Source organism: Epinephelus fuscoguttatus, linkage group LG20 (genome assembly GCF_011397635.1).
Source record: "Epinephelus fuscoguttatus linkage group LG20, E.fuscoguttatus.final_Chr_v1".
Lineage (NCBI taxonomy): Eukaryota > Metazoa > Chordata > Actinopteri > Perciformes > Serranidae > Epinephelus > Epinephelus fuscoguttatus.
In genome coordinates this window covers 11,953,013-11,978,312 of record NC_064771.1, presented here as the reverse complement: position 1 = coordinate 11,978,312, position 25,300 = coordinate 11,953,013, and the positions used below count along the sequence as shown (strand labels likewise).

Below are 25,300 nucleotides of genomic sequence, written 5' to 3'. Positions count from 1 at the left end.
TCTACATTTTACTCATTTACACCTGTTTAAATTCAGTTTGCTTAATAAAAAGACATAAAGAAATGTAAACTTTTTTGTAAACTTGTGTAATATTGTGATAACAGAACAAGTGCAGAGACATATAGACAGACAATAAAAAAGATTAGATTCAGTGAGAAAAAGACATACAATAAAAATTAAGAGACACAAAACACAGCAGAATACGGGCATAAACAGAGACCCAGCAAAACTGTGTAAACATCTGCGTGTGTGTGTGTGTGTGTGTGTGCGTGTGCGTGTGCGTGTGTGTGTGTGTGTGTGTGAGAGAGAGTGTGAAGCCCTTTTTAGATAGGAACTGTGCAAATTTGCAGGAAAGCCCAATCAGTCTTCTTTCAGCATTGGCAGTATAGAAACAAAATCGGGGAGTGCAGCAAAATGCCGCCTACCTACTTTTGTTTATACAGAACGTGCCTTTTTCGGGGCAATGGGGGGTGTGAGCAAGAAACAAAACGTGTAGCTCAACATATGATGTAAACAGTGACGTACTCCGAGGGAAGCCGCGGCTAGTCAGGCGGCAATTCTCTCCTAAGTCGACCCGTTCTTCACCGTTCCTGTCATCTGACGGTTAATGGCCTCTTCGTTTGGGAGGGCAAGAAGGGCGCGCAATTCCTTGTCTCCCCAGTTGCTCATCTTTACAGTGTCTGTCAGGTTTGCGTTTCCCGCTCGCTAATTCCTGCTGCCAGTGGTTCGCAAGTGCGTCGTCGTCAACAGCTCCTCCCACAAGTCATCAACCACCCCTAACATTGCAGAAGGCCCCCTTGGTCTGTTTAAATTAAAAGGGTTCCACCAATATGACTACCCTACGAAGTGGAATATTGAGCGCCTCGGATCAACTCGCCATTCCGCCTCTGTGTGTCTAAACGCTGGCAGCTGGCCGGCAAAACAGCCCAACCTTCGCGGAAAATCTGGCAGTGTAAAAGGAGCTTGAGAGAGAGATTGGGATGATGAGTGTCTTTAGGGTGAGTGAGGTTTAATGGAACTTTATGATTGACATGAATTAGCCTTAGGTTATCTATAACTTATCTGTCTCAACAGGCAACATTCAGGCTGAATGGTGGTAGTGAAACCAAATGGCTATTCAGGCTATCGATAAGGCTAGCGCTTGCTCTTCCTTCATTGAGCAAGGCCCTTAACCCCTGCACCAGCAGCTGTACTAGGCAGCTTCCAGTTGCAAGTGTAACCAAGGTCTTCCCTGAATGGTTAATGGTCTTGAAATCTCAACAAATGTGTATTTTTTTGTCTCACTTCAGTGCACCCACAATGTGATTGTTATGGTGTCATTCCTGTGCTTTCTAATTCTAGTCCTGGTGATGTTTCTTTTAAAATGATCACATTAATGAGTTTTCAACTATATATTTGACCTTCGACTGCATAAATCCTTTTTGACTGGACTCTAAAGTTTGGTGGCAATTTGAGTCTGGCACACAAAATCATAGACTAAATATCTGAGACTAAATAGAGTATTATATTTAATCTGAGCAGCCCCTGCCTAAATACAGACAACCATGCTAATAGCTACATGATTAATATGGTATATTTGTATATGGGAGGTGTTTCTGTGAAAAGCCATGTGGCCTTAAAATGTTACAACCTAGTTTTTAGTAGCTTACACCAATTTTCCAGCCATGTCTGCAGTCTAAAAATGGTTCCTTAACTCTCATACACACCTCTAAAATAGTGGTTGTGCCATAAAAATGTCCCCTTATCTTTCCTGTGTGTGTAAATCCTGGCTTGTCTAATCCAAGCAATATAACCCAAATAGAGAATGGCTGTGGTGAGACAGGAAGGATAAGTGGGGGGGAAAAAAGAGGGAAAGAAAACAAGAGGGAGGTGAAATCCCATCATAGGAAAGGAGAAAATCAAGTAAAAACAGAAAATTAAGTGCATACTGTACTTAGCCATTTTATAGAAATAGCGAGAAACATGTGTCTGCGCTGCTTTAAGTGGATTTTGGAAGTGAGAAAATAGTTTTTTAGCTTTTGGCTGTTTCAGGTCTGATTTGTGAAATGAGTTTAGCATCTTTAGCATTGGACTCAAACTCCCTGCACTCTGCATTTGGACACCAGACATGCCATCTGCTGCGACTTTAACAGGTTTTAGTAATAAAATATGAGACAAGGCAACAGCCAACTCAGCCTTTGACACAGCAGTTCTGCAGAATTAAAAATAAACCGAGGAAAAGGAACACTTTAAATGACATGTGGTGCGAAGGAGTGTATTCATGCTTGGTATGGAACATGGGAGAGAGTCAAGGAATGGAAACAAGGGTCAGGAAAACAGGTAAAGAGAGACAGGTACCAAATCACTCATCCTAAGTAGGTAAAAATGGATGGATGAAAGATATATGGCCTTTACCTTCCACAGATGATGATGATGTTAGTGTTGATGAAGGTGGCGGCGGCGGACGGCTGTGGTGGCGCTGACGTCTTGCTCCCTCGGGTGTCCTTCAGATGCCAGGACAGGAAGAGGTGGTCGGACTTTTCAGCAGCTGCTGTGCCCCCTGCCCATGACATCAGAAGTGAGAACATTAGCATTTACTCATCGCCTCAGGTGCATTTGCTCCGACCACTGACTCCCCCTCTGCTGACCACACTTTGTTGTAGCCATTGTAAGTTTTCCACTTGGTTTGCTGTGTGGTCGCTTATGCATTACTGCAGGAGACAAAGCTCTTTTGAATCTTACATGGTTGAACAAAACTATATTGTATCATGAGTCTTGTTATTCTCATCAGGTCATTAGCTGATTGGAACTGAGAATGGTTGAAATAGAGTGACACTTTGACAGTATTTTAGAGTTAAACTGATTCCTGTGTGGCTGACAAATAAGCCTAATAAAACATCCACCTTGAGAAACACCATGTCTGTTGTCATTCTGTTTGGATACAAAGAATGTTTCATGAGTGACATGAAAATGGCCACTGATATGGTATGGTACAGTATGGTATGGTATGGTATGGTATGAAAACAAAGTTTTAAAGGGGCAGTTCATCCCAAAATAAAAAGCACATACAGTAGTTTTCCTCCTACCTGTAGTGCTACTTATTAATCTAGATTATTTTAGTGTGAGTTGCTGAGTGTTGGAGGTATTGGACGTAAAGATATCTACCTTCTCTGGAAAATAATGGAGCTAGTTGGTGCTCGGCTTGTGGTGCCCAGCCCCCCAGAAAATAAACGCAGTCTCATTCCCAGCTCGTCAAATACTGATGTTTGGTCAGTGGCCCTTGGCATCAGATACCAACACACCTAAGCAGCCTTTTAGTGGAGGTATGAGACAAACTGGTTGGCACCATTTTTTCATGCACCAAGCAACTGATGTAGTATACAGACGGATAAAGTCTGCATGGGGTGGGTGGGTCAAGCAAAGCATGGACTTTCACCCGAGAACCTGATGTATGTTTTCAATGTGAAACCAAAAGTCAGTTTAGTTTTTTTAATAACAACATTGTGTGCTAGAATGTGTAGCATACTATGTTAGTGATGTATGCCATGTTACGTAACATAATGTTAAGAAGTAAGTAAACTTTTTCCATACCTGTTCACATGCTTTTGTTGCCTAAACCCAACCACATACTTAAAAACCTAAGGAAGTAAAGCCAAAAACGAAGGTCTTTTTTATTTACTTCCTGAGTTTATTTTGAAAGGAGAGTGTATAACAAGTGGAAACTATACATTTCCTGTGTAAACAGAAGTTTATTTTGGAAAAAAAAAAAAATGTATGTAACAAGCATAAAGTGACACCTTGTCCTTGAGCGTTCAAAACTGAAGCTGGCAGAATACCTAGACCATCACAGTTGGACATGTAGTGCGACTGACTAAACATCAGTATTTTGAGTTAGGAGAATGTGTTAAAAAAATATATTATCAATAGCAATGTGTCTTTCCAGAAATAATGACCCAGTTACTCATGTAGGAACTATTTTCTTTCTACACTTATTAACCATATCATCCTACAGAAGGAATCGTGCATTTACTGCTCGTCCACCTAGCACCACTGAGCTAGCTAACGTTACAACTCAGCCATGGATCGTCCATGAGTAGATGCATACTTCCTTCTGCGCAGTGATACATTTGGCATATGTAGAAAGAACATAAATCTTAAGAAACTGCTCACATGAAGGTCTGTGGATTATGATGAGTAACCAAGTCATGATTTCTAGAAAGAGACATTGCTGCTGAGTTTTTCAAATGTATTTTTTTTTATGCTTTGAGCACCACAAGCTGAGAGCCATCTAATTCCATTATACTGGAGAGAAGGCAGACATCCCTACAGCCGATATCTCCAAAACTCGCCAGCTCACACCAAAACAATCTAGATACACAAGTAGCACGACAGGCAAGAGGAAAAATGTGCATTTTTGATATTGGGGTGAACTGTCCCTTTAAGTTTAAAATAATCATAATCAGACTGTATAAATTCAATTTCCTCACTATCATGTGGCTACACTTTTTCTTGCTTCCACACATTTCAACTCCCTTTGTGCCTGGATTAAGTATCCTGCAGTCAGCTGTGCTACTACCAGGCCAACTTTGCCTGATATTTACACCACGTGGCGAGTTGCCTGGGTATCTCTTGATTCAATTGTTCAAATTTTCCTGACACATTCCTGAACCAATGTAAAATATCCATTCAATGTAAAACATCCTTCACATACTTATGAAATTAGTTCTGTCATTTTAAGAGGTTAGCAGTGGTTTTCTACAGACCTGTTCTTCCTTTTGTTTCAAACTTTTACACACATTATAAATCTCCTATTGTCTGCCATCTTCAAGACTACATAAGCAGAAAGTGATGGTGCAACAGTCTCCATTTCCATTACCCAACACCCAGCACGTGTACTTTTGTGTGTGTCCTTAAGTCAGGGGTGACACACCCACACCCACACACACACACACACATTCCCGCACTGTCTCAATCTTAATGCAGTGGCATACTGGGGACATGAAGCAGAGCCTTTTGTGTCAGTGACTGGGGGGAGTGCTGCGATGACATGGTACTGCTCGTGACCTTCAGGGTGAAAAGGCAGACGCCCAAAATTTGTTTCCACTGCAGGCTCTATTCCAAAGTTAGTACCAGTTATAAATCAGAGTTTACCTCTGAGTAAGGAGGGGGGCTGAGGGAAAACAGTCGAGGGAGAGCAGGGCACAGTGGCCACAGATTCACCAACATGAACAAGACATTGGCTTTCTTTCTTTTCTTTTTTTTTTTTTTTAATGAGGTCTATACACAGTATGTGGACATGTATGTGTCAGGCACTAGAGATGCCATTTTGTTCGCTCAAATAGTCCAAATAAAGCTACTGAGCAATGTGAACAGACAACAGTAGCTGGTTACTACTCTTCCTCCAACATACAATGGCAATATGTCAAATACAGAATGCAGGTGTGAATGCTGCATGTTGAATAGCTGACACTACACTGAATGATACCAATACTGTGGAATACTATAAGGTTTTTGAAAGGCAGATGCCACATTGCAATGCTGGCTTAAATGTTTAAAAAGAAGGTGAATAATTGGGAATAGATAGGTGGGAAAAGGTGGGAATGGGCTTAATTAGTATAAGTGTTATTAAAAAGTTGAATGATACAAATACTGTGGAATATTTCAAAGTTCTTGAAAAGCTAACACTACACTGCAATGTTGACTTTAAATGTTGAATAAGAACTATGTATAAAGGATGTGGAATATTTGAAGGTTTTTTTTTATTTTAAGGGTTGCTGAAAAGCTTATGCTACACTGCAATGCTGACTTAAATACGTAGGAAGCAGAAGTAGTAGGAAAAGTTGGAAAAGTGGTAAGGGGTTTAATTTGTCTGAATTCATGCTGCATACTCCACGTGCTACAAGTACTGAGCGCTACTGGGTGTGAATGCTGAAAGTTGGGTCCACCATTATATAATAAATAGATAAAACAAAGAGTTCCTTTCTTTTTTTCCCATGTCTCTTAATATTCCCTTATTTTGACATTTTTCCATCTCTAAATACTGTTGTTGCATAATTTCCAATGCCAAGAGGATGAACTTGCAAGGGAATATTGCACATGTGGATGGCAATAGCCTTTGATAGGCCACACAATCGTGACTGTGTCTCAAGAGAGTGATGCTCAGCACCCAGCCGTTTGCAATCGTGACAGCTGAGCTGATTCACTCATCACCATTCACCTTCTTGGCTGCTGATTTTCTTGCAGTTTTCTTTGTACATACCGTATATAATAGTATATTTTTCCAAAGTCTTGAAATTCAAGGTCCACACAGTTTAATATATGCAGCGTTAAATATGCCTTTGGCCATGTTGTTGAGCTATTGTTTTTCTCTCTGTCGAGTAGCTGTCCGTAAGTCACTCACTCTACAGCAGGAAACAGCACTTCAAATTAAAAGCTGTGCCAGATATTCACTATACTCCAATATAAATTGTGTTTTTACAAAGTCGACATGTTTGCAAGTCACTTTTCATTCATTCCCATTCAGAATGGACTCATGACCCACTTTTGGACTGCGACCCACCAGTTGGGAACCACTGCTGTAGAGCACCCCTACAGGACAGCGGACACCTCCACCTCTTTGATTTGCAAAAGCAGAGTGACCTACTCTTATGCCATGACAGGACAGTATCTGCTCTCAAGGTTCCTCTCCTCAAGAGACAACTCAAAATGGATTGAAACCATATTAGAAAATCTGGACTGCAATCAATCTAAACTAAAGCAAACAAATGTAAACCCTAATATATAAATTGGAAATACAAATGAGGATGCCACTAATGTTCTGCAGCGCAGAGTCCGGTATTGATCCACACAGCCACGTCTCTGTGAAGCACAAAACTGCAGATGTAGAAAAGTCTCCGTTTTTCACCATCAGTAGCTGAAGTTCATCTAGTTTATTGGTCAGCGAATGCACGTTGGGGAGAAATATAGGCTACCTGGCAGTGGTGTGCAGTGGCCGCGTTGGCGGAGACACACAAGCGCACCGTCACTTTTCCCCATCCTCCGGCGTTTCACTGCACGGGCAAAGGTGAGGGCACCTTTGGCCAAAAAGCCCAATAAATCTACTGAAGGCTCGAGAAAAGAGGGATAAAAATCCGCTGGAGTTGTTCCCCTGACAAAAAAAGCCTTAGAGCGTCACTGGCCTGTGACCTGCCAGTCAACTTGCCTGAAATACTTTTTGATTGGCCTTGGGCCATCAGGCCATTGCTTATGTCGAACACTGACTGGTACAACCATGATCTTTGTCAGTGACTAGATGCATGCTTCTGTCTGCACGGTGATACTGTTTGCATATGCAGTTTGGTAGAAAGAAAAAAGTTCCTACTTGGAACTGCTCATATTGAGGTCTGTGGATTATTTTGAGTAACTGGCTTATGATTCCTGGAAAGAGACATTGCTGTTACGATTTTTAAATGTATTTTGTCCATCTAGTTCCATTATACTGGAGAGAAGGTAAGGCAGACATATCTTCAGCCAACATCTCAAACATTCAGAAAATCACACCGAAACAATCTAGATTGATAGAAAAGCACTAAAGGTAAGTGGAAAAATATGTATTTTTGATTTGGGGTTGAACTGTCCCTTTAAATGTCAACACTTTGCATTCACTAATGATTGCATTTCACAGTAAGAGATTTAGGGGGCTTTCAGATCTAGAGTTCGCCTGCTTTGGTCCAAATCAGACTAATTTTGTTACAAAGTTGCATAACTGCCAAAAGTTGGTTTGTGTTCTCACGGCAGAATTTACAAGTGGACCAGATAAAATACCTTGCCCCAGAAAGCTACTCTTGATTTGTCAGAATTTCCATGCTGGAAAAATATGGATAAGAGTACACTTGAAAGATGAACGCGACACTTTCTAATGTCACAATGGAGGGACAACTACACAGGTTGATTTTAGCACTGAACATCATGCACTATATTGCTTGCATTGTTCATTTTAGGCAAACCATACAGTTTGAAAGCAAGACGCGGCTCCAACTAGGAAACAATGTTTTGATGCACTGGATGCACCGAATGTGCATATCAAAGGGCCAGTGTGTAAAATGGGTTGAAAACCATTGAAAACAGTGACATCAGTGGTCAAATTCTAGATTGCAGGGCTCACTCGCTCACCTCTCCCGTCGGGTAAATAACGGTGGCCTCGTAGGGACAAAAAGCCTTGCGCAGACAAGAGTTTTTCAGGAGTAGGTCTATCTAGCGATGAGGTGAATGTTTATTTAGAAATCTAAACCATGTTACGATATTGTAATGAATCACTCACGAGCAGGAGACCAGAGTAGCGTTCGGGAAAAAGGCCTGTTTATTTGAGCACTCCAAAAACTCCGGTAACACTCCAGGGGGTAAAAGACTCCGTCCCAAACTCTGACTCTTCTAGCTTAACACACACACTCCATATCACATACTCGTTTACAATACCTAGCGGGCACCCCCTCCCCTCTCTGCTCCACCAATCTGCAGCCCGCACACTGACTGACAGCGTAGCCTGTAAACAGAGCTCAGCTGTTTATTTAGCCTAGCAATGTCTCCGGACTATAGTAGCTGCAATGGACGACTTTGAACGCGATTTTGAAGAGTTTCTTGTGGCGGACACAGATCCAGAGCCATACCTGTTTGAGCCGGAGCATACAGATGAGGAACTTAGATGCTGAGCGGGCGAGAAGAGAGGCTGAATCCTCTGCTCCCATTTTGCTGCACAGAATGTGATTCGGTGCTACCACCATGGGAGATATATCATCAGGAGGAAAAGCGCCGCAGAGAGTGCATCACATGGAGTGAAGCTGCGTCTTCTTTTCCTCGCAGATGACGGTTTGGGTTCATTCTCTCCTGTTACGTGGCAAGTGTGGTCCATTCACAAACTTTATAACTAAAAAAACTTTTGACTACTCTCTATCGACGAACTACTAACACTCTCTGCTGTTTCCTCCTCCGTCTTCCTTCCTTCCGCTGTCCTCATTGGTTTATTTATACACGCGAAAAACACGTTCTCTGGCTGGCTGGATTGTCCGCTCGGTCTGCCGTACATACATGGCGGCGCAAGATGGCGACCTCTCTAAAGCAAGGCCCTTGCTATATATATATACATATATATATATATAAGCATAATTATAAGGCTACGAAAACCAAACAAATTTTATTTTATAGCAATTATACACTTACATATTAATGGGTAGAATATTCAGATTCAGATTCAGATTTGATAATAAACCATGCCAAATATTACACACTGGCCCTTTAAGGCAGTACAGGAGAAGGTGCACATCAGTAATCCTCAGGGACTGTAACACACTCATGTTTAACCCAAACAATCCGTAAAGCGACTGCAGTTGGTTCAGATCGAGGTTGGAACACGTCCTCACCACAAACAAACTGCTCCAGAGTTCGTTTGTAACCGGACTGAGACCACCTTTTCAAGAAGGTCTCGGTCTGGTTGTTTTGGTGCGCACCCAAGTGCGATTGCTGTGTTTACACCTGCCCAAACAAACTGCACCTAGGGGGCAAATGAACTTGAGTTCGATTGAACTGAACCAAACAGGGAGGGTGTGAGAGCACCCTTAGTTGCTTGTAACATTCATATCTCTGTGGGAAATATTTGCTACTGTATTTTTTCCTCATAGTAGATCAAATTTCTAGTGGATAACAATGCTCACAATATTGGATAGCAACATTTTGATTAGGCTCATAACTACCTCAATACAGAATTTAATCCACTCAATAGGATCAGCCAACATACAGTTAAAATCCACCAGTCACCACTTGGACTGTATCAAACCTGTACTACACAAACTGGCAGTGGACAGTTGCACAATGAAAGTTTCTCACGGCAGAGATTTTGACTTGCAAAACACAGATTTAACTAATATCCCAAGTCATGGCTGCAATTCATCTGCCTTTTTCACAGCAGACACTTTGACTTGTCAAAGCAGGACAAGCACAAGTGTTACTAATAACATTGTAAATGGCTCTGCTCTATTCAGTGGTTACAGTAAGCCATGGCAGTGAGCCAGCGTGAACAATACCAGGACACTGAAACTGAAGCAGCTAAATGGAATTAACCAGCTCTGGTCTGATAAACCTACTTACTGAAATCTGGGTTGCAGATGTAGCGGCATTTTGCAATGCCACCTTATAAGCAGGAAAGAACTGGAATTGGGAATTGCCACTGATGGAAAAGCATCATAATACAAGATATCTGTAAGTTTATTCAACATGAATGGTTATTTCCCTCCATGCATTTCCTGCAAACGGTCCAGAGACAACTTTTTTGCTGGAGCCAATGTAGGCTGAAATAGAAAAACTAATTTTCAGCTGACGAGGTACTAGAGTAAGTGCTGATGGCTGAAAAGGCAGCAAAGGTTGAGTTTTTTCCCCCCAGTTTGTCTCGTGGACTTCGAATAACATTAGCAGTATTTCAACAAATATGCAGTGAAAAGCAAAATCCTTGTGTGCAGGCACGCACACACACACACACACACACACACACACACAGGTAGGTTTTGTACGATCAATTTAGTTCTTTTCTGAACTGAGGTCAAATGTAAAATGCTGAGTGACAGCTGACAGTAGGTCACCTGGGATATGCTGTGTCACTGGCTGTATTAGGTAAGAGAGAGTATTTCTCACTGTCTGCGCATCCGTTATTTTGGTAGCATACTTGAATTTGTAGCAATAAGAATTTTAAACAAACTACAAATAAGATAATGAGATACAAACATATATGTTGTCCAAAAGCCACTTTCGCACTCTGCTCCCGACATTGAGTGCTAACCAAGCGAGACAGGCTAAGCTTTATTTTCATCAACTCTCTATTTTCTCTTTGAGTCATCAGGTTCTGACATTATTCTTGGAGGGCTGCTATGATGCAAGTATCTTATTCGCTCCAGATAAAACAAAGAATTTGGCCCGTTCCCTCTCCTTCCTCCCTGCTCTCGCCGTCTGAAACTGGACTCCCTCCATCCCCGATTGTATCATGTTCAGCCTGTCCTCTCCCTCTCCTCTCTTTCGTTCCTTGGCATACGGTTCACCGCATGAGGTCCTGGCCTGGGAGGCCTCAGGTTGTAGTAATGACACTGTTTTCACTAAACTGCCCTCTCAAGGCAGACGCAGCCCATATCAGGTTTCATACCATGGTCCATTAGGCTGGTGACTCATCAGAGCTACCCTGACTGTTTTTCCCTCTGTTCATAGCTACAACATCTGGGGAACCTGTGGCCAAAGGACAAGAGGACAAGAGCACCACCCCTTGTGTGGAAACTGAGGTTATCATCTTAGAGGAACATGGGCACTAGTGAACTAAGATCTTGAGAAACGAACAGTCACTTTAAGTCGCTATACATATTTGTTTCAAGGTGCTTTTGATGCTAATTTTGTTAAGTCCTGCTCCATCCAGCTCTAGCTACATCCTTTTAATCAACAAACAAACAGAGGAATGTCTGCACTTTGTCAGTTGACCACAGCATGGCTTTGCAGGCTGCCATTTTTTGACATCTGGGTTGAATGAATAAAATAACTGTAGGCAAAGACTACCACAACTATGTAAATACTTATGATTTGCGCTGTTTACGGCTGTTCCAATTAATTAAATTGGAAAAAAAAAACAAGGGCCACGTTAAAGCAACGTTAAACATTTGTGTTATACATGCCACGAGTCAGATGCAATTTCAATGTGCTGCAACAACATCTCCATGTTTTTGCCACGACCCAGATTTTTACCAGACCTATGGGAATGGTTGACCTAGCAGGTAGAAAATAGAAGGCTAGCTGAAGTTAGCTAACATACCTAGTCATGTTAGCCTGTCAGCAGTACCTCCATGTACAGAGTTGAAATATAAAAGACAGTTCTAAGCACATTTAATCACCTGGCCAAAAATAAGATGGCACTGATTTCAGTTATGGACCCAACCACACACATTTGCACAATCCACTTACAATTATACTGTTATAAGCATGTATGGGCTCACCATGTAATATTAGTAGCATTAGAAAGTCTGGAGGATGAGGTAGTTTGTTAGAATTATCATGTCCACACTGGGCAAAATGTCATTGTCATTGCAAACAAGCTATTGGCTCAGCTCACTTGGAGCCTCGACTGAGTTGGTACTAAATAAAGTATCAAATCTCAGATATTATCCATGACTTTTGCTAATGGAAAACCAAAGAGCAACCTGAGTTGTGTAATTTCGAGCCATACCATAGAGTGGAGATGAGGCTATATATGTTAACTATGGAAATGGTTGTTAGCTAACAAGTATTTTGTCAGGTGAGGAGACAACTGTCTCTAGCTAATGTTATCAGCTGTACCTAGCTGCTGTAAGCTATTGCTAATGCTAAAACCCCATGATTGATTGAATGTTACCATCTTTTTTTAACACAAGCTAGTAAAATGGGTTTTGATATGAAGACAATGGCACAGCACAGTGGTTTCCAACTAGTCCAGTCACGTGGGTCCAGACTTCTCCTTAGTCATTAGTTCAGGGTCCACACAGTTTAATATATCCAGCAATGTTCTTGTGTTTGGCCATGTCGCCAAGCTAGTTTGCAGTCTCTGTTAAGTAGTTGTCTGTCATTCACTTACTCTGTACGTGTTTTTTACAAACTTGACATATTCCATTCAGAATGGACCCACGACCCACTTTGTGACAGCGACCCAACAGTTAGAAACCACTGGCATAGTGTACAAAATATAATACTAAAAGACTGAGGTTAAAGATGCTGCCAAATTTATCACACAAGGTTTTTTGGAGCTGCTAAACTCTGATTTATTTGTACCTTGACTCAAACACAGGAGATGTTCCAGTCCCCAAAAAGTTTTTTTTGAAACATAATCTGTAACCCCCACATAATAATATCCAGCAGTTGGCTAACAACAGGCTGCCTTTGGAGAGTAACACTAGGTTACTGCAGTAGGTAAGCTAGTTAGCCTGGCATGCTAACATTTGCAGTGCGGTAGAGCAGATCCTACACTTCTGTAATAAATAAAGACACCACTCCAGTACTTGAGGCCCATGTACACTGCTATAGAGAATATAAAACCTGTCAGAGCTACTGTGTCTGTGGTTGTCCAGCTATGATGATGAATGTTGTTTATTGGCAAGGTTTACCAAAAGGTCAAATAATTTACGAAATCAATACCAATCTGTATCAGCCAGAATAACTCTGATAAGCTCCCATAATTTTGCATGAAATAAAGGACAAACACTTCCACCCTGCCTAACATCAACCAATCAGCAGAAAAGGATATGTAGCAATATCTAAGAGACAGCATCAAATATCTTCACATTATCTCACCCTCAGTATTATGCTCAGTATGTCAGAAGGCAGGGTCGACACAAAACACACGGCGATAAATTGTGATCAAAAGACAACAAGAGGCAGTGGGAGCATAACTCAAGCTCGGTGGGATCACACATGTGGTGATCTTCCATAACTCACGCAGGGCTTCTGCTCTCTGTTGCCAGTAACTGTCACAGTGGCTTAGACTTTTGGCTGAGTGACCCAACTAGCAGCTCGGAGCAGGAACATCCTGGAGAGAACAAAGAGTTTGAACATGAGCTGTGGCCTAATGGGCACAGAGTCAAGACTGTGGCTGGAGAGTTGCTAGTTTGAGTCCACACTGGAAAAATCTTTGTGGGGAAAGTGAAAGTGACATACTCTGACCTCGAGCATCTCTACGCTCAATAAATGAAGGTTGACAAAATGGACAGAGCAACATCTGTTGTTGATCAGCACTTCAAACAGTTTCCTACTGAAAGACAGAATTAAGGATCAAGTCTTAGGATCAAGCGAAATATGTTTTCACAGCTTAGTGATGCAAATGATCTCATAGATGCTCTTGTCAGTAAGGAGGTGCCTGTCAAAGTAACTCATGCACCCTTAAGATTTTAAACATACATAGCCAATTCAGCATTGCAGGCCAATGCACCAGCTAGCAAATAACACTATGACTGAACCGTATTAATACGGGTAAGTATAATGTGCTGTAGTATATATGCGCATAAAAATAAGTGCTGTGCAGTCAGTAAAAGGCACGAGTGCACAGTTTGATGTAATGTACAACTTTTGGCATTGCATTGGGACCATTGCAGTGTCCTCATACTATACACGAGACTATGCAGGCACTATTTACCAGTTTCTTCTGTTTTTTGTACCACACTTTGTAAGGATTATATGTAACATTTTTTACAAATCCTGAAAGCTGAAAAGTATTTGACTTAAACATCTGCAATCAGTGGTTGAGAGGTTCTATAGACAGGACAATATGAATGTTGGAAAATGGTGGATTGCTCCAATACATTTTCACTCCGACCTCTTCACATATACGTCACATTTGGTCATGGACTTTCCATGTCCAGATACAATGTGAAAGGTACCCTTGTTGGTTGCTGACATTCTGGGACGCCTTTTAAATCCTTTTAAAAAAAAAAAAGCACTACTTAAGTACAACACCGCAAATTGACTTTTTTTTTCGTAAAGCATGTAGTTGGGTTAAGGAAACAAAAGCACGTGGTTAGGTATAGGAACGAAGAACAGGGTTTGGCTTTAGAATCTTACGGGACACAAACACCGCTCCGCTGGATGAAAGTCAGTGTTTGTTGGACCCATCCACCACCCCTCCTGCCCACCCTACTCGGACTTTTGGTGCCTTAACTTTTGTTCTTGTCCCGCTGCAATTCCCCGACACCGCCGAGCGCCAATAAACTGTGACGACCAGACGACCAGCCGCGTATCATGCCGATGTTAAAGGACAGCTTTTTATCCTCAGTGTCTGATGCCGCAAGTTACTGCCCAAGTGCTGAATTTTGACGGCTTTGGATTGAGAGGGGTGATTGCTCCTTTTAAGTTGGTAGTAAGTTGCTTCCTCCAGATGAAGACGTTTAAGTATCTTAGGGTCTTATTTATGAATAAAATGGAGCATGAGATAGCAGTTTGGTGCGGCGTCAGCACTGCTCTGCATGTCGTACCAGACCATTGTGTTAAAGATGGACTTGAGTCAGAAACCAAAGCTCTTTAATTTATCAGTCGATCCACTTCTGAACCTCATTGCCGAAAGAATGAGATTATGGATATGATCGGCTGAAATGAGTTTCCTCTGTAGGGTGGCCTGGCTCAGCCTTAGAGATAAGGCAAGGGGGTCAGACATCCAGAGGGCAGTTGGAGTAGAGCGGCTGCTCCCTCTCGTTAAAAGAGGCTAGTTGAGGAGGTTTGGGTCAGATCAGGATGCCCCCAGGTACCTCCTGTTACAGGTTTTTCAAGCATGTCCAACCGGTCCCGGGCTAGACCTAGAACATGCTGGAGAGATTATATATTTCATCTGGCCTGTGAACGCTTCTGGTTTCCCCCAGGGAAAGTTGGAAAGTGTTGCTGGGAAGAGGGATGTCTGGAATACCTTGCTTAGCCTGCTGCCAATGTGACCTGGCCCTGAATAATAGGGCTGGGTATCGATTCAGATCTTCCAGATCAATTCGATTCGATTTTCAAGGACTCAGTTCGATCCGATTGACGATTCGATTCGATTCAATTCAGTTCAAAATCGATTCAGTCAAGTGTATTTCAATTATGATACAGAATTTGCTTGGATATTAAGATATTTTCTGAGAACTAACAAAGTATATTTAAGTTGTGTGAAATGCTGACCATCTGTAGCTCTGATGTGACGGTGTCACTAGTGTCAACGAGCCTCCTGCTCTGAGAAATGGCCCGTAGCTTACTGGAGAAGAAGTAGTTCTTAAGATATAAGGGGGACACGTAACCAAAAGGTTTTAAGCTACAAAAAAGTATGCATGTAATTTGTTACTATTTCAATAATTTTAAAACATCCCCGCATTATGTCAGACCTTGCTATCAATTGGGACTATTTTTTGGCCAGTATCACTCCGCCGTGCAGGCCCGCAAGACAGCACGCCAACAGAAATCAATGAGACAGTTAATCACCACGCCGTGCAGGTGCGCAGGATAGCAACGGCTAACGGAAACTTCATCGGCTGTTTCAAACAGAGAACCAGTAGGCTATTATTAGTGAGGAAGAAGATGTACTAGCCCTATATATACCTACTACTACTGCGCGAACACCGGCTCAGGCTCACGACACACCCAAACTTTTTCTGCAAACTTGTGATTTCCCCAGCTGTGGGAACAAAAACATCGCCGGCTCCCAATTCCATCGGTTTCCTGTTACAGATGTAACCCGTAGGCAACTTTGGCTAACCCACCACCAGAACAAAGCAGAGACTGGTCGTAATCACATATGAATTCACATTTCTATGTGATTGATTACTCATGTCACGGATTTAGCAGTTCGCCTAATATAATAAACTAAATGCCTCCGGTAAAACGAGGCCGTGTATAATGTAGCTACTCTCCACAACACAACAGGCTATTAGTTCAATCAACCATTTTGTTTTACAGACAATCAGCTACAGACATCGTTATATAGACTGGTATTAGGTAATATATCTCTCTTTGGGCACAGCAGTGCGAAAATTGCGTTTACTCTGTCCGTCGGGATCTGTGGGCAGCTGAAGTGAGCCTGACATACGCGCAGTTGCTTCACCCTCGCCGGCTTGGTAGCGAGGTTCATCCCAGTTGACACAAGCCCAAGTTGCCTACAGGTTACATCTGTAACAGGAAACTGATGGAATTGGGAGCCAGCGATGTTTTTATTCCCACAGCTGGGGAAATCACAAGTTCGCACCATTTTGGTATTCCTCTGTTTACCTACAGCAGCTGACGAGGGTGTGTCGTGAGCCTGAGCCGGTGTTCGCGCTGTAGTAATAGGTATATATAGGGCTAGTACATCTTCTTCCTCACTAATAATAGCCTACTGGTTCTCTGTTGGAAACAGCCGATGAAGTTTTCGTTAGCCATTGCTATCCTGCGCACCTGCACGGCGTGGTGATGAACTGTCTTATTGATTTCTATTGGCGTGCTGTCTTGCGGGCCTGCACGGCGGAGTGATACTGGCCAGAAAATAGTCCCAATTGATAGCAAGGTCCGACGTAATGCAGGGATGTTTTAAAATTATTGAAATAGTCTAACAAAACACATGCATACTTTTTTGTAGCTTTAAACCTTTTGGTTACGTGTCCCCCTTATATCTTAAGAACTACTTTTTCTCCGGTAAGCTATGGGCCATTTCTCAGAGCAGGAGGCTCGTTGACAGTGGTGACACCATCACATCAGAGCTACAGATGGTCAGCATTTCACACAACTTCATGTCCAAAAACCCAAACTATCCCTTTAAGAACTGACCCCAAAGCAGTTACATTGGTTATCATGTACTTTTATTTAACATTACCTGACCAACACTTACAAAATAAATATTTTAAATTAAATCTAATCACAAGGCAGACAATTTAAATGAAGTGGCTACAAAAAATGTAAACAAAAGACATCCACAAGTTTGCTGCCTGTAACCGTCGTATAAAGCTTTTGTGCAATACGCTACAGTGGTTGTGATGCACACATTGACTGTATCAGAAGAGAAACAATATACGTAGGTGAACCCTGCAGCAAAGGATCTTTGCCTCCCAGTTTGTTCCTGGCGGCAGAGCAGAGTGAACCCTCTTTCTCCTCAGAGGATCTTTGTCCCATGAGAGCAGGCACGCTGTAGCCTGAGTGTCAGACTGAAGCTCCCAGAACCTTCAGTCTGACATGGCTTCCACTGAAGGCGATTTACAAGGGGGAGGGAATTTGATTTTTTCCCTAACCAATCAGTAGAGATCAACGACTCACCCAGCGAGCATTGCCCGTTTAAAATGTCTCTGTCGTCGTGCACACCCAGCTGCATTGCCGTGAAATCCAGTTTAGCAGCTTCCTTAATTTGGTCCTCCATTAGTACTGGCGAAATACCTCGATAGCATCGTTAATGTGGTCTGTAGGATCTGTAGCGGTCGCCATTGTTGCTATCCTCACCAGTTACCCACCGGCGTACAGCTTGACATCAGCGTGGCGCTGATTGGCTAATCACTAGACCCCCGGCGTTCATTGGTCCGTCCATCGTTTGGACGAGATAAATCCCAAATTCAGTGACATATGCCAGACCAGTAATGCAAGCCTACTCAGTTGAGTGGGTGGGGTCTATGGTCTGGAACCAGGCTAGGCACACTGCTCTCCGTGTCTGTGTAAACAACGTTCGCTAGTGATTTGACAGTCAGTGACATATGCCAGACCAGTAATGCAAGCCTACTCAGTTGAGTGGGTGGGGTCTATGGTCTGGAACCAGGCTAGGCACGCTGCTCTCCGTGTCTGTGTAAACAACGTTCGCTAGTGATTTGACAGTCACTAGAAGCACATTATGACCCTTTGTAAAAGTTTCTGTGTTGTACATGAGCTACCGTTAGCGGCAAAGGACTGAGAGGCTGTCCGGTATGTGTGTGTGTGTGTGTGTGTGTGTGTGTGTGTGTGTGTGTGAGTGAGTGTGAGTGTCTGAGGAGCGTCAGTACGTTAGCTTGTTAGCTGTAACGTTAGCCTTGCTGTTTGTCATGTTAATGTTATTGTTGGCAGCCCTGAATAGCTTGTAAAGCTTTAGCTTAGTTAGTTAACACATTTGTTATCGGCCCATGTGTTTACTGCTACAGAGAATTAATAAATCTTTGGTTTATTTGCACATCGTCGCCTCTCTGCCATCTTTTATCACACTTGCTAACGCTAAGTTAACTTTACCAGCAGATCTGTATGAGGCACAAACTGAGGCTACAGTTAGCAGTGTGCTGATGCTTAGTGGTATTTCTTAATCTTTTCTGTGAAACTAATGTGCATTTAATAAACATTCGTACATTATTAGTGTTGTATTTTTAGGGGAAAATGCGAGTGAAAATACTCGCACCGTAGACCCATGCCTTCAGTGGATGTGCTCCCACCATTGTTTGCTGCTCTGTCTTCATTCAGTGTCCGGCTGTCTCGTGAGATCTCTCGCCATGACCTCAGGTGCTAAATGCTGATCTTGCGAGACTACCTGGGTTGATAGTACTGCAGGCTGCTGCAGTCTGCTATCGGCTGTTTAACACGTCCACGGAGGAAAATAGTTACAGTAAAAGATCGATTTTTTAATTAATGAATCGATATTGTGCCATTTAAAGGAAAATCAATTCGATCGATTTTTTCAACCCAGCCCTACTGAATAAGCAGATGAAAATAGATGGACTGTATGAATGGTTGCTAAGAACTGCTGTCTGATTATGTAATGCCAGAATGAAACTTAATTAAAGAAACATTGGGTTGTATATTGTAAGTTGGTACTGAACATGCAGCATGTAGTTTATTTATGTTAGCCTGTTAGCTTAGCTGCCTGTGCAACAGTAAACTAGCAACAATACCATGTATAAAGGCTTTTAATAATAATATATAGCATTCATCATTAATACCACTGTAATGAATTGAAAGTCAAGTGCTACAGTTTTATTCTTATTTTCGAAGTTTGGAATTTCTTTGTATTAGCTAACTCTACCAAACATTTGGCTCCGACCCTTATGCTTTAACAAATGAACTTATTTCTCCTCTCAGTGCAGCTCTGCCTCTGAGAAATGTTTATATAAATTCATCTTTCAATCCGCAATTTCTTTCCCCCAAATAATTCTTCTTGAGGACAGAGCCAAAGTACAGCGGTGGCCCAGTAAGCATGCAATAAAAAGTTGATGGTTACAGCTACATTGTGTGTCTCTCAAGGCCTACTGTGCACCTATCCAAACAGTATCAGTGGATCCAGTTCAAGTTCACAGGAAGACCTCAGTTATTCCTTTCCAAATCAAGCTTATTGATATCGGAGCCAGAACCAAATCAAAGAGCATGGAGGAACATGAGGATGGGAGCAGCGGGGGTGAAGATTCAGTGCTAATGTTTTCAAGATCCCAGGAAGTGACACAGAAATATAAATGAAACGGTGAAGCTGAACTGATATATTGGGATGATATAAGCAATTTATTAAATCATAAGTCAGTTGATCAGTCAGTGTCCACCCTGACCACACAGTGATGTTAAAAAGATGAGCTAAATCTTGCAATGATGTTTTATTTTCTTTGGCTGTTTATATTAATAATTTATTTGCCTATAGCTAGTAATGAGTTACTTTCCTGCTGTGGCCACCCATGCTAATCTAAGCACTGAAAGATCACTTGGATAAAAACTGACACAGCAGCATGTCATGTAATTTTCCGACTTTATCCCACATGTAGCAGCCTCTCAGTCACACTACGTCTAAGTTAGGGATGTCCGTTTCGACTAATTTTGGTTTGGACAGCCCTACACCCATCAAGGAAAAAAAACGTACGCACTGCATTTCAAAGCACTTTCCATTTAGAGGTGGTGAAATTTTAATATTTTGTGGTGTAAATGTGTTTTTTATTTTCTGTTGGCTTTGCTGACAGAAAGCTGGCGAGTCGCTTTTTAATATGGAAATACTGTGCCACTGCCCACCCTTCAGTCTCCACTGGTTAGCTTGCTTTGGCAGCTGTACTGCACACCACCCAGGTCAGGTAGGAGCTAGCTAACGGCACCACTCATTTTGTGATTGCAGCTGGTTACGCAACCTTGCCATCAGAAAGGCGGTGCTGCGGCAACATGATGGCCACCCTCTGCCCCCCCCCCCAGGTAGCCCCAGTGAGTTAGTGGCTTTACTTTGAGCTGCCAAACCTCTTTAGTATTGTTGGTTATGTTAGCACCAGTAGCTGTGCTGACATTGCTTATGGTGCTAACAGAGCTTACAGTAGTTAACAATGCTAAAGGAGGTTTGTGGCCAAAAATTGAGTTGTTTACTCACTGAGCTGATCTGAGGGGATACCGACTGGTGGGCACAATATTTCCACAGCAGCGCACTTGGGTAGGTTACCAGTAGTCATCGCTAAATGAGCAGCGCCGCAAGCTAGCTCCCACCCAATCCAGGTTGTGCGCTGTGCAGTTAACTGAGGAGTTGCAAAATTAACCTATAGACCGACGTGCATAACTGGTCAAAAATATTCTCAGCAGTTAACCATTAACAGTTAACTTACATCCCTAATCTAAGTATTCTGGAGAGAAAATAAGCAAAGCAACTTCCTGTGCAAGAAGCTAAGATCTACTGCACATGCATACACTCAGCTAGTTTATACACAGTGTGTAGAGTACTGTAGGGCTGATGTTTTTTTGTTGGCTAACGCAGAAGACCCATCAGAATGCCAAAGGGATTTTTTCAATTGGATTTTGGAGTTCTGCAGAAAATAAATTGGCGAACAAAAGTTTGTAGTACTTTTTGTTCCGCAAGATAACCTTTAAAAATGAACTAGTGTTGACATGGTACCAAAATTGGGACCCACGGTACAATACCAGTGAAAGTATCACGGTTCTGAGTAGTATCACAATACCACAGCAAAAATGACGCAGATGTGCCTTTTGTCATTTATAAAAAGATAAATCACTTTTCTATAATACATCAATGGTATTTCAATGGAATAAATCAGTTATTGACTTGACTTCAAAAACAGCATCAATAAGTGATTAACATAGGGGGGGTTTGAAATAAAATAAATAAATAAAATAAAAATCAACCAGCCACCCTCCTCTGATAAGTTAAAAACAGTCCCTTCAGTGCGGTGAGATTTGTGGACCGTTACCTACCACAACGAGAGAAATGTGAACAGTTCGTTTCTCCCCTGACACGCCACATACCTGTGTGTATGGCTCGGGTGTTCAGGTACTTCTGGGCAGTCATGACACCAACAAGGAGTTAATTATTGGACCTAGAGCCGGGCTTTTCGGTCACCGGTAAGCTGTTATCTTGCGCTGCGGAGCACTATTGCCACCGTATTTCCTGTCTGTGACCCCCGTTAAACCCACAACCGGCAGGATTTGCCTTTCGTTTCTGCTGCTGGTTGAAATCTGTACTTGCACAGCGTGCTCCTGAATGATTTCTTTTGCTCACACAAAACTATTTTTAGTCGCAAATGTGAGTAAAATGCTCGTACCGTAGAGCTCTGTGGAAACAAATCACTGTAGTATATATTTACAAATCTAACCTACAAGTAAAAATAAATAAATAATAACTTTAACTGCTTAAAGATACTCAAAAGCTCAGCTAATACCTGAAATGTCACTGGAAAACAAACCACTGCAGCAGCAAATTGAGTGTCAGGTGGCCGGCGCGCGCCGTTATTGGACGGCACATGGACACTCACCCTCTTGCAATTGGACTTTGAACTTATCCCACAGTAGTGGTGCTGTGAGGTTCCGTAGCACTACAGTACTCCAACATTATGGTATCATATGTACCGTGGAGTTTAAGTACCACGGTCTACCGTTGGCACCAGTATACCCTGCAACACTAAAATGAACACTACTTTTATGATTTTGGAGTGTAAATGCAATCACCAAAAGTAAAAAGCTAACCTTAGGCTATAAACAAACATTACATGACTCAATGTTGCCACCACGACAAGACTGAAAAGCCGTGTTTGGCGTGATGACATTCTGTAGTCTCATTTTGCCACTTTTGAACAACCATTTTTTTTTACTAGCTCACTCTGCTATACTTACTAGCGAATTTTATGTCACATAACAAAAACTGAAAGTCTTTTAAGCTTGTCTTAACCACAGCTCTTATGTCAGGTATGTAACCAATAACCCATTCAAAAAACCCATTGACTTTGAAACTCCTCGTGCTAAAATGCGAACTAATTTTTTGGGTTTTAAGACTCATTCCTACACCGCCCTATTGGCTGGGGCTGTGGAGAGATGCTCAACTGGAGGGACACACTCTTACTCTCATGCATGCACAGACACACACACTCACAGACATAAGGAAGTGAGTTATTGATGGTTATGGCAGCAAATATGTCAACGCTTGCAGAATGAATAGAGCTCATCATCATCATCAACTTACCTCTCTGATTCAGGCCATGTTTCCTGGGCCAATGAGCCAGAACGCCAGACAAAAAGGAGATTAAAAGAAGAAAGAAAGGAGGAGAGGAGGACTTCTCATTAAAGTGCGCTTAACCTCAGAGACAATATCAATCAAAAGACAGTCCAGCTTTTCCATGCAGGACCTCAGTGTGTGTTCCTGTTTTTCAGCTGTGGACAGTAAGATATATATGTATGATACAGATTATATGTTTGATTTTTGAGCTGGCGATTCATGCAGCAGACCTCTGCATCGTGAAGAGGACAACTCAGACAATGTCTCAGCCACCTCATTTCAGATTTCCTCCGTGTCTGTTTATTGCCAGCACGGTATCCCATAATGCACAGGAACTGCCGATATATCTCGGCTACTTGTGGTTAGCGGGGGCACGAACCTGACATTCTGCCAAGTAACCCGTCTCTCTCTTGGCTGGTTTGTGTCTGGTTTTCACTTACATGCACACACACACACACACACTCACACACACACACACACACACACACACTGAACCAGATACAGTTGGAGAATATGTAACTACGCCAATTAGTCTTTGGCAGTATTATGTGCAACTATAGAGAGAAGAAAAAAAGCCAGTAGAACAACGCAAGGAAGAACATTACAACCCCGTGTAATAAAACTAAGTGGGGGAGCTGCTGCGGTCAGCACACGTGCACGTCCAGACACCCCAGAGAGGTGTTATGGTGAAAAATGTTTCTCAGCATTTCTACTTCACCCATCAGGATCAAGTTAGCTTAACTCTGCAGAGAATGCAGAATATGCAAGTGATTGCCTCCCTGAAAATGAACTACAGCATTATTATAGAGTACATTCAGAATTCATACATGTCCTAAAGAAAGTTTGTAGTGTTCTAAGGCATTTTTAACCAGGTATTACTATAGTTTTTTCTGTAATGGCATTTTATTATCTAAAGTAGCCCTATAATATTTAAATAGCAATTCTGTGCATTTAGATCTTTAAAGTATATTATTTTGAATAGTATTACTGTAGTATAATATATAGTGTTTCTGTAGTTGTTTTTTGGATTAATTCTACAATGATGTTCTAGTTCATTTATAGCATTACTATGGCAAGAGCACAGTGAGGGTTCCTGGTTCGCATCCAGGGTGGGGGGGTTCGAACGCTGGGGTGTGATAGCCCTTTTGTGTGGCGTTTGCATGTTCTCCCTGTGTCAGTGTGGGTTTTCTCCGGGTACTCCGGCTTCCTCCCTCAGTCCAAAGACATGCAAGTTAATTGGTGGCTCTAAAATTGCCCACAGGTGTGAATGTGAGTGTGAATGTCTGTCTCTGTGTGTTAGCTCTGTGATAGTCTGGTGACCTGTCCAGGGTGTACCCCGCCTCTTGCCCAATGTCAGCTGGGATAGGCTCCAGTCCCTCCCCCCAGGGTTCAGCAAGAGGAGGGAGATTAGTTAGGGTTAGGGTAAGAATGTCAGGGTAAGCCAATCAGATGTAGAGTATTGGGTTTAGCCAGTTTTTTGTGTTTCGGCAGGATTCCTATATTACTTTAAATAATATTACAATAGTATGTTAGACAGTGTTTCTGTAGTTGTTTTTTGAGCGCACTACAAAAACTCCTTTCATAATACTATGATGATGTTGTAGTAAATGCATAGTATGACTATAGTGTCTTAACAGTCTTACTATAATGTTTGTATATAGAACATTCCTTTTGTAATGCTACAATCAGTGGTGGAAATGGCCAGATTTTACTAGTGGAACCCTTGGATATGGGTGGATGGGCTACAGACAGCAGACACGGACCCCACCCGCATCCCCACGTTCGGAAAATTAAGATAATCATTAAAGATATAAACAAATGATGCTTTCTTGCATTACACAATAATGTAGGATATTCTTTGTTCAAATTAACTCTCCACTGCTCTACTCTGCATTCAGTCTCCTCAGTTGATTTAATGCATTACCATGAAAGCTACACTAAAGATTACCAAGATCTATTGATTATGGCTCCCTTATTTTATTAACTATTATTACATTGTCACTACAGTAAATGGATGAGTCGACACAACTTCTCTCAGGTGGCTACACCAGCATTCAACTCATGAATACAGTGAACACACGCCCAAAAGGTACTAAGCTAAAACACTCCCCCAGGGTACATGGAAACAACAAACAATCCTACTTGATTAAGGAGAATCACACTGATGACACTGATGGCTCCGCTTCATACATCTCCACATTTCTCTTCTCTCTGTAAAAGACAAATGACAATGAGAAATAATAGTTAGGCTACCAAATACATTTTTCATATGTACTGCAATTCTCATCATGAAATAAATGTCATTTACCTCTTAAAAACAGAGGCCTGACACTGCATCCTTTCCACTGCTCTACTCATTCAGTCTCCTTAGTTCTCTCCACTGCTCTGCTCCCCACTGCATTGTTC

The 25,300-nt window shown here is 42.0% G+C and overlaps 1 long non-coding RNA gene across 1 annotated transcript; it reads right to left on the bottom strand.

Annotated features, from left to right (window-relative positions):
• Positions 1-2,407: 2,407 nt before the first annotated feature.
• LOC125880746 (uncharacterized) lies at positions 2,408-25,300 on the bottom strand. Its single transcript, XR_007448145.1, has 3 exons — positions 25,203-25,300; positions 25,037-25,105; positions 2,408-2,539 (listed from the first exon to the last, which is right to left on the bottom strand). It is a non-coding gene; the product is annotated as an uncharacterized LOC125880746 (long non-coding RNA).